The sequence below is a fragment of the Cibotium barometz genome, chromosome 41, assembly GCF_041138505.1.
Source record: "Cibotium barometz isolate CiBa-2024 chromosome 41, ASM4113850v1, whole genome shotgun sequence".
Lineage (NCBI taxonomy): Eukaryota > Viridiplantae > Streptophyta > Polypodiopsida > Cyatheales > Cibotiaceae > Cibotium > Cibotium barometz.
In genome coordinates, this window is record NC_141086.1 from 18722543 (window position 1) to 18735964 (window position 13422).

Consider the following 13422-nt stretch of genomic DNA (forward strand, 5'->3'; position numbering starts at 1 on the left):
ACTTTGAGATGAGGAGGCAGAAGAAGCTCGTAGGCTAAGTCACCTACTTTCTTTGTGATCAGATATGGTCCACAATATCTGGGGGATAACTTCTTGTACTTCCCAAGAGACAGAGAACTTCTTTTGGGGCATACTCGAATGAAGACCATATCTGCTTCTTTGAATTTTCTATCTGTCCTCTTCTTATCTGCATACTGCTTCTCTCTATCCTGGGCAGCTTTTATATCTTTGTGAATTGACTGCATCTGCTGCTCCATGTCATCAAGCACATCTGTCTGGACATCTCGACCCTAATCAATGGGTCGGACCAAGTTAATGGAGTTGAGCAATCTTGTCCATATAGAGCTTTGAAAGGGCTCATCCCAATTGTGATAAGAAGCGTTGTAGGCGAATTCGACTAGGTGCAGATAACTTAGCCACTTCTTGGGTTCCCTGCCCACAGCATGACCGAAGTATATCTTCGATTACTTGGTTCACCCTTTCAGTTTGACCATCGGTCTCCGAGTGGTAAGCTGTGTTGAGATCCAAGAAGGTTCCTACTGCTTCGAAAAATGCAGTCTAGAATCTTGACGTGAACTTGGGATCTCGATCACTTACTATTCTCCTGGGTAGGCCATGCAACCTGAAGATTTCCTTGAGGAACACTCTGGCCACATCCACTGCAATGTAGGTTTCTTTTACTGGAATCAGATGGGCAACTTTGGTTAGTCTATCAACTACCACGAAGATGGAGTTGTAACCTAATTGCACTGAAGGTAATCCAGTAATAAAATCCATACTGATACATTCCCACTTCATCTGAGGGATGTCTAATGGATGTAACTTCCCATGCATTTTTACTCTCTCGGCCTTGACTTTCTGACAGGTCAAACATTGACGTACATGATTAAGTACATCCTTTTTTAGACCAGGCCAAAAGAAGCTTTTCTTCATAGACATGTAGGTTTTGATGAAACCTGGATGTCCTGCAATAAGGCTGTCATGGGCTTCATTCAGAATTTGACCCTTAGTTTCCTCAGCATAGCCTACAATTATAATACATAATTTCATCTTATGTGAGTATTTACTCATTTTTGGAGGGATTTTCTTTATTTCTTCTATTTATCTCCTCCATACATTTGGATGAATCTGATTGGCCCCTCAGAACCTTAATTTAAAATTTTTCGAAAATCTGGACCCCTAGGATAAGGCCTTTTGATTTCTAATGCACCTTCTGAAAATCTTTTTGAACTTCTGTTTCGGGGGAATTTATTTTAATAAGAAGAGATATTTTTCCATCCAAAAATATCTAAAATCTAAATAACCTCTCTCTAGAACATTTTCTCTCTCTAGGTAAAAACAGGTAGAAACAAGATCTTTTATATTTGTGAAGAGGGATTTGATTACAGGGAAAGATACTGGACAACTTGAGGGGCTGGGGAGGAATCTTACATTCTCTCCCACTTGAAAAACGCGAGATGTCCTCATCTCGCAAACTAGGGGTAATCCCGCAACAGTTCGGCTTCTTTCTCGTGTTACGATCCCTTCTATGCTAGAGGCTTCCTCTTTTGATTCTTCATCAATGATTTGCCACTTATCCATACAGACAGAGGTCATAGGGACATTTCCAAATTCCACATATTGGGTCCCCCTGGGTTGCTTCACATCTATGGTAGCTAGCACATGTATCCAATTTTCACTGAAGTCCAGAGGAGGAAGTGGTGCATACATTTCCATTTCCTCTTCTTCCTTGGAATTTTCCGGTGTGGTTTGGCATATTTGTACAGATGATGTCTGCTCCGTTGTGACCGAATCATTACCAAACAATTTTCTTTCCATGGGATGTGCTTTTCATGTTCTCATATCTATCTTTAAAATTTACGAATCCCTACGCACATACACATGATCTAGTGCCCAATCATGCACCAATTGGGATTCCCTCATGAAGGGTCTCCCCAATATTATGTCATATGAGTCAAGTTGGCGCAGGAAGTCCATTACCACAAATGTATGATGGTAGCGAAACGTAAAGAGTTTGAGTTTCACATTCTCCAGAAGTCCAATGGGCCTTGAAGATGTTCCGTCAGCCATTTTAACGATTAGATCTGCCCTTTTTAAATATTTAGGCCTTGTCATTGATGGCATGGATCAAAAGAAAACCATGTTACCTCATTTTATGTGTCCTCCTAAGAATCTCAAGGAGGAAAATTTTATCCAACTCCATGTTGTAGGAGCCTTAGTTTTCAATGGTGTCATGTCATCAAGGATCTTTGTTAATTTTCCTAACATTCATAATGATCCTAATTTGACAATCACCATCATTCAAAACATCATCGAAGAATGGCAAGGCAAACTACCACCTTTTCTCTGCTTACAACTGGATAACACTAGCAGAGAAAACAAAAACCGAGTTCTCCTTGCGTACTTGAATATGCTGGTACAAAAGAAGATATTCAAGAAAGTCAAGCTTGGGTTTTTGCTGGTGCGACACACACATGACCAAATTGACCAGATGTTTATTAGGTTCTCAATCAAATTGGCAAAGAAAAGTGCATTTGACATTCCACAGATCTGCACGTTGTTAGAGGATGCATATGTTCCCAAGCCCTCCATCAAAATCATGGAAGAAACATATGATTTTAGATGCTTTGCAACCATGTGGCCACTAACATGCTTTGCAACCACGTGGCCACTAACATGCCATCATTTGCAAAGCCCAATGATCATAGTTTTCAGCATCAATTTAGAATTAAGCAAAGGGAGGAACATACTCTCATGTGGTCCAAAAATTACTCAAACTCTGAAGATTGGTTGCTGGCAGAGGGTTTGAAGTTCTTACTATTTGCTCCTTATCGTGAAATTAAACGAGCGAAGTACATGCTTCTCTCTACACAAGCAAGACACAAAAAGCTGAGAAAGAAAATCGCTCTATTAATTTTCTGCAATGCTTGAACGAGATCAAGGAGACAATACATGCTACACATGTGTATTTTCCAGCGAGCTTAGTGGCATGGTGGGAGAGTTTTTTTACAAAGCAAGAGAAGTTGGTTGAAGAGTTTAGGGATGACACATTTTAGCTACAACATGCATTTGTGTGGCACGAGAGTGGCCTTAGTGAAAGGAGTGACAATGATGTAGTTGTTGGTGTTAGTGATGCGCCAATTTCAACAAAGTTATTATCTCTTGTTCATGGAGAAATAAGGGAAATGTATTTGGTACCAGGAAGAGCAAAAAGCGTTGACAACAAGAGAAAGAAATGTGGGAAGGAAATGTAAATGAGCTAAGTGAGGGCACAATGATCGCAGTCCCTGCTACCAATGATGAAAATGATAATCCATTTTAGCTTGCAAAATTCACAAAGGTTTTCAAAGAGCATGAGGTATTAAATGCTATGGAAGTACATTGGTATCAAAAAATTGGAGAAGATCCATTGAAAGGCAAGTACGATCCTGAGTTGCTGAAATAAAGCAGAAAGGGGAAGAGAGCAAGAAGTTGTCACCGTGTGGACACGCTCAATCTAGTGGATGTAGAAATCCTTGTGTATGGGTTTGATTTTAAAAAAATCTAGTCACTTGTGCAAGATAACTGTACAATATTAAAGCAAAAGGTCAAAGATCTCTCTTAGTTTCAAGGAGAAGTATTTGTTTTCTACAATTATTGTAATGTTTTTTGTACTCAAATTTTCATGGAATGTGATAGTTTTGGTTTGGTCCAAATCAAGTCTTTTTTTGAGAGTTATCTTGATTTAAGTGATCAAATGCATTCTAAAATGTCTGAAAAGATAGCAATATTTATTAATTTTTTAAAGCCCACCCACATAAAAAGTGATTTATTTTAAACAATCTCTAAAAAGTAGTCCCTTTTTTATGTTTTTTAGCAAAATGGACTTGAGTAGTCGTTTGCACGATTTTGTGAACATTTTTCATGACTTGCTGTTCAATTATGTAGCATTATGTGATGCATTTCTTCAATGGTATTGCACTACCAAGATGTCTTTGGAGGTGCTGTAAGCTTCAGTAACTTCGAGAGAAAAGGTTACCGATGGAGGATTATGTAGCAAAATTTTGCATTCTCCACAGATGGGAGGATGCAGCCAACCGCACATCTAATGAGGTTACCAATGACGAATGGTTTGTACTACATGGCTTACAGCCAAAGTTATGTCAAGCACTGGCTCCAATAAATTTAGCCAATATCGGCTTTGATGAGCTGGTGGAGGCGCCAATACATTCTAAACGGGCACTAGCGGCGGTGGCAGACTTACATACAAAAGAAGAAATGTAAAAGTAAGAAGAAATCACAAGAGTCAAAATCTGCATTGTTATGATAGTGGGGTGAATTCCACTTCTGATGACAAATCATATGATTTCCTAAACAAAGATGAGAAGCACAAGCACCGAAGAGGCCGAAAAGCTAGCATGACAGTCGAAGAACATCTTATAGCAACTTTGGCCAAAGTGGCCTAGGGAAGTGTGGGGTCATCTAGATCTAGAAGTTGACTCAAGGTTTGGTGTGGAAAATGTTCTAAGCCTGGACATTGGAAGGAAGATTGCACGGTAACGTGCTTTTGTGCCATTTGTAACTTGACTAACCATTCAACTGAGCAATGCTATTATAATCGCCGCTCTGGAAGGCAACCTCCAAATTGTATGAATAACCAACCATAGAATGTGGTGCCTATCCAAACCATTATACCTTAGTCGATTGTACCAATGCAATCGGTGGTGGCAGCGAGCCATAGTAGCCCCAGCTCCTCGCCAACCATTTGGTCAAGGCAGGGGAATCTATCACTGTAGAGATATCAGTGTTTTTACTGCTGACGATAGGGACACTGCAAGGTAGAATTCCCTATATGGATCAAAAACCAACAAGAGATATAGCTAGCACAACACCATATAATAGCACCTAGCCGGTGGCAAACATGGTAGTACTCATTACTCAAGATTTCAACAATGAAAAGGAAGAAAACCTAGCTATCTTGGTGGTGATATGGTCCCACAAGCAACAACAATTTTACAAAGTTTGGGGGAATTTCCCACCTGAAAGAAAAATTACCTACATGATGGCACGACCAACAAGAGATACGATAGTAGGTGACACGGATGGTAGGGGAGGCCCAAAAAAGGGAGCCAGTCCCACCCTATCTAGTTGATGCTCTGATGGTAGTGATTGCTACGGAGGAAACTTTGAAAGCAACACTGAAAGTACAAGAAACTTCCGCGGTACTAGGGAACAAAGCATGCCAAATCAAGACTTCGTGAAGGCAAAGCAAAGTTAGCGGTGCTATTAAATCAATGCTAGACAAAGGGTAGAAAACATTATAGTGTGATTTATGGGAAGATTTATAGTGTGATTTATGGGAAGATTTAAAATAGATGAAAATCAATATAACACTCGATGAGTTTGTTGAGCTTGGTATCAAATTATTAGAAGGAGCTCTTAAGTATACTGGTGGATCCAGTGGTATAAACGGATATAGTGAATACACATAACCAAAAGCTAGCATAGTAACGTGGCTAAACCAAATTAAGACACAATAATTCCTGAAGTAATAGTCACACTCACTCCCGTCATTTTACTGGATGGAGGGTTTGGAGTAAATATTATCTCAGACACATTATGCGCAAGGAATTGGGGCTCATGGAGTTAGAACTTGCTCCTTTCTCAGTTCGGAGGGTCTGGAGTAGATATTATCTCAGACACATTGTGCACAAGGAATTGGGGCTCATGGAGTTAGAGCCTAATCCTTTCTTGGTTAAGATGGTGGATCAAAGGCGTGTCAAGCACTTAGGGGATGATCTGTGGAGTACAGATCTAGATCGCGAGATGTATAGATGGAGGAAATTGCTGGAGCATATCCGATGCTATGACAAGGAAGATAAAGAATAATTGGGCTACTAACTAGATAACATTACAGAAAGGCTACTAACTAGATAACATTACAGAAAGGCAAGAAGAAGATCATGGTTACAGTACGGGCTTCGACCAAAAAGTCACTAAATCCACCATACTACTTTTTGTCAAAGGTTTAAATTCCTCCACATGCAAAGAATAATGATTGAGAGCCTCAATTGTAAAGACTGGGAAGAGGTGCAAAGATTCCATCCAACTACAAGTCAATTTAGCTCCTTAGATCGTTACATCATTCTTTTTAGCAAAGCAGTATGAAATTTCTTTGTTTTATTAAGTTCGAGAATTGATTCTAAAATCCACAATTTTGTTCTTGTTATTTGGTTTCTTAAGATGTTCTCTTCCATTAAAAGTTTTTGTCTTGGTCTTTCTTTATTTAGTGCTCCTTTAAAAAGTAACCATGTCATTATTAAAGTTTTTTAAAGCACAATTACATTCTAGAATACTCTTCCTACATCCTTTTTTAGTTTGGGTGATTGGGGTTGATGAGGAGGTTTTTGTATGGATGGGTTTACTTCAGAGTTTTGTTTTTTGGGTACCCATATCTTTCTATTCCCTTCATAGTATCCATGTGCCTTTAACAATTATTTGGGAACCCAATATTGATGAGCATGAGGCTACTGGTTCTTAGAGCTTTGCTGAGGCACGATTCTTGTTTTTGTTTGATACTCTGGCCTCTTTGCTCTGGGGTACTTATGGTGCTTCTAGTGCAAGAAGACATAGTAACATCTTAAGTGGCTATAGTTGCTTAGATTTTAGATTGTTACTAGATTCGAAGGCAATCCATAGTGGTAATGTATATCTACAGCCCCCGAAAGACAAGTGTACATTCCTTTGCTCCCAATTTACTTTGTAACCTATAGTTAAGATTCAACTTCATCCAAGCAACATTTCCTCTTCAAGGAACCTACAAGCATGACAAAAACCTTACACGGCCAAGGGTTATTTCTAGTGGAAACATTAACCTTTAAACTTCCCAAGACCCCTGTTATTCTTGCATGCACACTTTTAACTTTGGCTGATGTTGACTCCAACTCTCGCTTCTTCAGCTTCACCCATGTTTCGTACGAGAGTAAGTTGTGACTTGCTCCTGAGTCAATCATTGCAAGAAGATTAGTTGTTTTCCCTTCCATACAGAGTCCAACTTTGAGTCGAGCACGCTCTATCTCAAGGTCCTCTTCTTCTATCAAGGTTTGAGTAGCCATGTTTATTTGGAGTGTTAGCCCATTTTATTTTTCTTTAGATTTGGATTTGGTTGCCCTTGCCTTAGCCTCTTCTTGTTCTTCCTTGTCATACCATTCTTGGACAACATGTCCAAGCCATACGACCTCTACAATAATAAAATGCCATGAGGTGGTCTCACCACATCTATGCCCAAGAAGAAATACTACAACTCACCCAAATCCTTCATCTCAAATTTCTACTATAAAAGCCTCCTGACATCATGTATGTCAGCATCATTATCACCAGTGATAATCAAGTCATCCACATATATGACTAATAGCATGATCCATCTATCTGTCTTTTGCATAAAAGTAAAAAATTTGCATTGGATATCTGAAATCCAATGGTAACAAGATACTCCTTGATCCTGTTTGACCATGCTCTGGGTGCCTACTTCAAGCCATACAAGGCTTTGCATAACCTGCACACAAAATCTAGGTGTGCATCACTTACTTTTTCTTGCAAATGTATTAAATAAATCTCATAGAATTGTCCTCTTACACAATGCAAATCTCGTAGAGTTGTCCTCTTGCACAATGCAAATAGTATTTAAGAAGTAGAAACATTAGGATTTATTAACATATTTGTGTAGGATGAATGTTGTAAGCTTTGTAAGTTATGGATAGATTTACACATGATAAGCTTCTCATACCTCCTCAAACTTTGCAAAACAACTTGATACCCTTCATAAAAGTGTGATGCTTTTGTAGTGGCAATTCTCGATAAGTGGGCATGCATAAGTTCATCAAAACTATTCTTTAACAAATATTCACTTAAAATTAAACTTAGAATTTATATTTTTTTCATCATGCAAAAAGTATAGCATGTGTTACTAAGTCAAATAGCGAGTATCTTGAAGTATCTTGCAAAAAGTATAGGAAGTGTTACTAAGTCAGATAGCGAGTATCTTGAAGTATCAAGAAGTAATAAAAATTCTTAATCTAATCACCATAAATCACTATAGTAAATTTAGAGTACTCATGAACTATAGTGGATTTAGAGTACTCAAATGAAATCCTTTATAGCTAGTGATTCAATGATACTTCATTTGCGTTTTAGTATAGTCATCTAGTGGATCCTAGGCTTTAGTTGTTGTCAATTACCCCAACAAAAGAATATAAAATGATTCAATATGTACATATTTGAGGTGTTTAACTTCTATATTATCATGTTGTGCATGTGTATTTCTCACACAAAAAAAGTGACACATATTTATTAACATATCATGCTTATAAACACCACAATAAAATATCTTTTTATTTACAACCTTGTAAAATTTTATTTGGAGCTTACTTTACAGGTTATGAGAACTTTCAAACAATCAATATGCTAGTCTCTATAAACAATTCATTATGTTTTCCCATTTATATTTTGTTTAGCATTCTTCTCTCTTGATATTATAATTTGTTTCTAGGAAAAATATCAATTACTAATATTTATTTATAAGACTTGGAAATATTTCTATTGAAGATGTATTTACAATAAATTGCTCTCCTTAAAATTGTGAGGATTAGATTAATGCTTTTAAAGTGGACAATGTTGCGATATGGAAAGAGACTCGTTTTTTTTAGATATTTAAGAATTTTCTCAAGGAGTGAGAAAATTCTTATCTAGGGAGTTTGCATTTTCATTTGATACTGATAACCTTGCTAAAACTAATATTTTTATATGATAAGTCCAATTAGAAAGGAGGAGTAAATTTTCTAGAGAGGATGGATTTCTTATAAAAATTTATAGAAAACATGCTTGGAGAAATAATTACACTTGAAGAGGCTTTTTTGAGACAAAAGTATCAATTTGTAATTTGTAAAAAAGTTACTTTTTTTAGCTCCAAAATCTAAGGCACACATTTACCCAAGATCACAATCACACAAAAATTGCACAAATTGAAATATAGAATTATCACATCCAATGGGGCCTCCTCACTTGCATTGTCACTCACATCCAATGGGGCCTCCTCACTCTATAGATAATCACCATGAAACTTTGATTATGAGAGAAATACAAAATAGTGAAAACCGCACTCCATGGAGGAGCTCGAATCTCTCGCCCACTCTTGAGCTCTCTCTCTCTCTCTCTCTCTCTCTCTCTCTCTCTCTCTCTCTCTCTCTCACTCACCCATAATCGTACTTGCACTACCTTAAATTTTCCTCCATAGAGGTTTGATTGAATTAAATAATATCATGAAATCTTTGAAGAAATCCGCTAATCGTAATCTAGCATGTAATTAAGAAATCCCAAAAACTATAATCCCAATAATCTCCACATGAAGAAGCTCGAAAACTACTAAAAACAACCTCCTTGAAATCTTTCACTTCAAAAAGTGTACACGCTACCCTTAATAGCCTGACGCCCATGCAAGTGTGTCCACCACCACTAAAGGAGAGGCTCACGTAAAAATATACATCTCTTTTTTTTCATCACTAGGAAAATGGCCTTGTTTAGGAGCGTGTATCTCCCAAATAGTAAGGAATTGGGAAATTTCTCTCAAGACAACTTCTATAGCCTTTTGAAGTTTGTACTTTTTTTTTCTTGAGGGATTTATGCCAAAATCTTCACTCCCAAAACTCACTAGCAAAAATATAGCATAAAAAACTATGCAAATAATGAGTTATAAATAACGTGTGTACAAGTTTAGAGGATAAGTTTGGGCATATAGATAGGTGAATCAGTGCTTTAGTAAAAATTTTCTATCCAAATTATCTTGCAAATCTCTCATGCAAACTTTCTTCTATATATCTAAACTACTCAAAAAATAACTCACAAAATAGTAAAAATCACTCTTGGACACAAAAAACAATTCTTATTATTTTAAAAAACATATAATTGAGATCCTAGACTCGTATATACATTCTAAACTCTAAAGGTATGAATTTTCCAAAAATTATTTCAAATGAGATCCTAGACTCATATATACATTCTAAACTCTAAAGATATGAAGTTTCTAAAAATTATTTCAAGTCCAATATTTGGAGCATTACACAAAATTACAAACGGCCATATGTAAATCAAGGTTAATTATGGAGAGGAAATAAATGATTGTATAGCATGTTTAGAGCCTTCACGAGGTTAGTAGTAGGGAGCTCATTTTTATTCAAAGGCTTGGGAACTTAAGTGCCAACATTGTTAAAATATCAGGGCTACAATGACATTATGTGAATGAGGAGGGTAGCTTACAAATTTATTATTTAAGGGAAGGCAAGAGTTATTTTAAATTTGTATTTGTGTGGTCTATTTGTGCTGAAAAGTTGATTAGAGTATGCTGAATGTAAGTTGGTGAAAGAAAGTGAAAGAAGTAGTGATCCTCCTGGATGTAAGAAATTATGAAAATTTGATGAGGTTATGATCATATGTATTCATCGAGAAATTTTGGGGTTACTTACACATGTGCATGTGGAGGGTGTGTGTGTGTGTGTGTGTGTGTGTGTGTGTATGTGTGTGTGTGAGAGAGAGAGAGAGAGAGAGAGAGAGAGAGAGGTGAGAAGAGGGAGAGAGTGTGTGTGTGTGTGTGTGTGTGTGTTTGTGTTTGTGTGTGTGTGTGTGTGTGTATGCATGCGTGTGTGTGAGAGAGAGAGAGTGCACGCGCACGCATGCGTGCGTGCGTGTTTGTGTGTGTGTGTGTGTGTGTGTGTGTGAGAGAGAGAGAGAGAGAGAGGGGGGGGGGGAGATTATACCTGCTACCATCCAACAAACAACTCAAGTTAAAACATTAAATTGTTTAGTTGGGAAGACAGGTGTCACCACCTCTTCCCTCATGTTATAGAGGTCACATTTTAATAGTAAAGGAAGCCTTTATGCCTATCAACAAAAGGAATATAAAAAGCTCTCTTTCAATTAATACATATTGCTTAGTCCAATAATGTCCTTGAGCACATATGTGTAAATAATGTTTTTACGAAATGTAAGAAGCATAACATCCTATGAAAGAAGCATAGCTTCCTATGCAAGCAATAGAAAGAAGACAATTGAGATAATACAATGTGTGTGTGTGTGTGTGTGTGCGTGTGTGTGTGTGTGATAGAGAGAGATAGAGAAATAGATAGAGATAGAGAAAGAGAGAGAAAAAAAGAGAAAGAGTGTGTGAGTGTGTAATTGAGTAAGTGTGAGAATATGTTTCATATTCCCATTCACTTTCGTCCTCTGTATAGGTCTCAGCTTTTTCAAGAGTACCCAATCCGTACACTGACACACTAGGCTCTCTGACAATTCTTAATGAGATCTGTTTGGAAACTTGAGAATCCTCACAGTCCTGTTTTATGGAGTTCTTTATGTCTTGGTATAACCCAGGTTGAACCCTTAAATAAAGGTGCAAGTGCTGATGTGATGTTGGCTTTATTATGAGAGAAGAGCATTCCTCTGAATGAGGTTTTGAGAGATTGTTTTAATCTTGTAAGGAAATTATCGAATTCCTCACGTGCTTTCTCAAGCGTATAGTTTGTAAAATCTGTTTCAAATGACTCTTCTATAGAGAGTATGTCTTTCTCTTGAAAGGGGAAGCGGTACTCCTCTGGGCTTTGTATTTTGGTTGTTGTTTTAGGATTGGCATTATGAGGCTCAATCACAACCGATGACCCTGTAAGACATTCAACCAAGCTAAGCATGCTCTCCTGAGCTTGCTTTTTGTGTTCCACATATGTCATGTGATCATTATTATCCATTTGGGGTGGTTGGGTGGGTTCTAGTTTCTTGATTGGTCTATGTGGTGCATTGAGTGAAGAGTTGTTTCATCTTCACTTAGTGATGTACTAGAACTTGTTTCATTCTCTGACTTTCTTTGGTTTGTCAGTTTTTCATTATGTTTACCCATGCGACGAGATCAAATTTTCTTTTAGGTTTTTGTATCCTGTGTCGCACATATGGGTGTCGAGTTTGTGTGGTGGTCTTTGAGGTGGATGCTTCTGCATCATGTATAGCTTTTGGCTCTTTTGTGTTTATGTCCCCTTTTGGGTTTATGTCCTCTACGAGCTCCTTTTCCCTATCTTTTAATTCGACCTTGGTTTCGATAGTTTGTTGTCCCTTGTTTTTCTTGGGTTTAGAAGGTTTTGCTTTTTCATTTGGGTTCTACTTTAAAGCATGTTCTTCTACCCAAGTTGAGGTATTGTCTTTTGCGTTCCTTTTGACTGTTTCTCGTGTCTTAGCTTGTAAACGTGTAAGCACATTCAAGGGCACCGTGGACAATTGCCCGTTCTGTACACTTAAGATGTTAAGAGTTGTATTTGTGAGACGAATTGCATTGACGCAACTCATCTTGGGCAATCTTGGAACATGTGTTCAATGCCACATTGTTCACACATTGGTCGCAAGCTGTCAGTGACTATGGACATGGAAGTATTCCAAACTGTGCAGTCTGCCACCTTGTGAGGTCCACGACAATAGAAACACTGAAGTTTTTGATTAACTGCTTCCTGAACAGTTTCTTTCCTTTGGACTATTTCTATTTGGTGCACGGGAGATGGAGGTTTTGAGTCCATTATGGATGAGGTGGGACATTTTTTAATATCATGGTCAAAGGTTTTACAATATATGTAGTATAGAAGAACAAGTGCCTTGTATACACAGTGAGGATTGGTATGGTCGTAGTGATTGCACTCAACACAAGGCATTTCGTTCCTCACTTTTAGAGGCATTAAGGATGTCTGGTTTTGAAGGTTTTCATCCTCTCTTAGAGATGTTAGCTGTAGGGTTTTAAGCAAGGCTGCATAAAATTCTGGGAATGTCAATTCCAAGATTGATCTTTCTTTTGCCATTGCTTCACTTGGTTTAGATGAGAAACACCTCATAGCATGATCATCTTCTAGCATGTTGTCATCTAAACGTATTGCTTCTTTACAACATTGATCGAATGTTTCCGGATTGGATACAATGATCAAGTTATGTAAGCTGTTATTCTTCAAGCCCATCATGAAACATCTCTTCGATTGAACATCGTTTAATTTTTCCCATGACTTATAACATGAGTCCAAGAGTTTTATCCGAAGGATAAAATCTCTAATAGATTCATTTGGTTGACGCTCAATTGAATAGAGTTTTGTTGCTGCACTCCACCGATCACCTTGTTTGGAAAAGCCATGTATAAAGGTTGATTTCAAGGTTTTGAAGTTGGTCTTGATCGCGGCATCAATGCGATGAACCATCGACTAGCTTTTCCCTCTAAGCATAAGTTCAACGTATGTACCTTAGTGGGGCAGTTGGGATTTCCAAAGGCTTCACATCTCTGTTCAAACATTTGAATGAATTACACAGGGTCTGTTGTTCCATCGTATTTGCCCATAATTTTAAAAATTTATACGTAGGTATTTTTGTATGAAT

At 37.7% G+C, this 13422-nt stretch overlaps 1 pseudogene; it reads left to right on the plus strand.

Annotated features, from left to right (window-relative positions):
* The first annotated feature begins 2491 nt into the window (after positions 1 to 2491).
* On the plus strand, positions 2492 to 3254 carry LOC147614739 (uncharacterized; annotated as a pseudogene).
* Positions 3255 to 13422: the final 10168 nt, after the last annotated feature.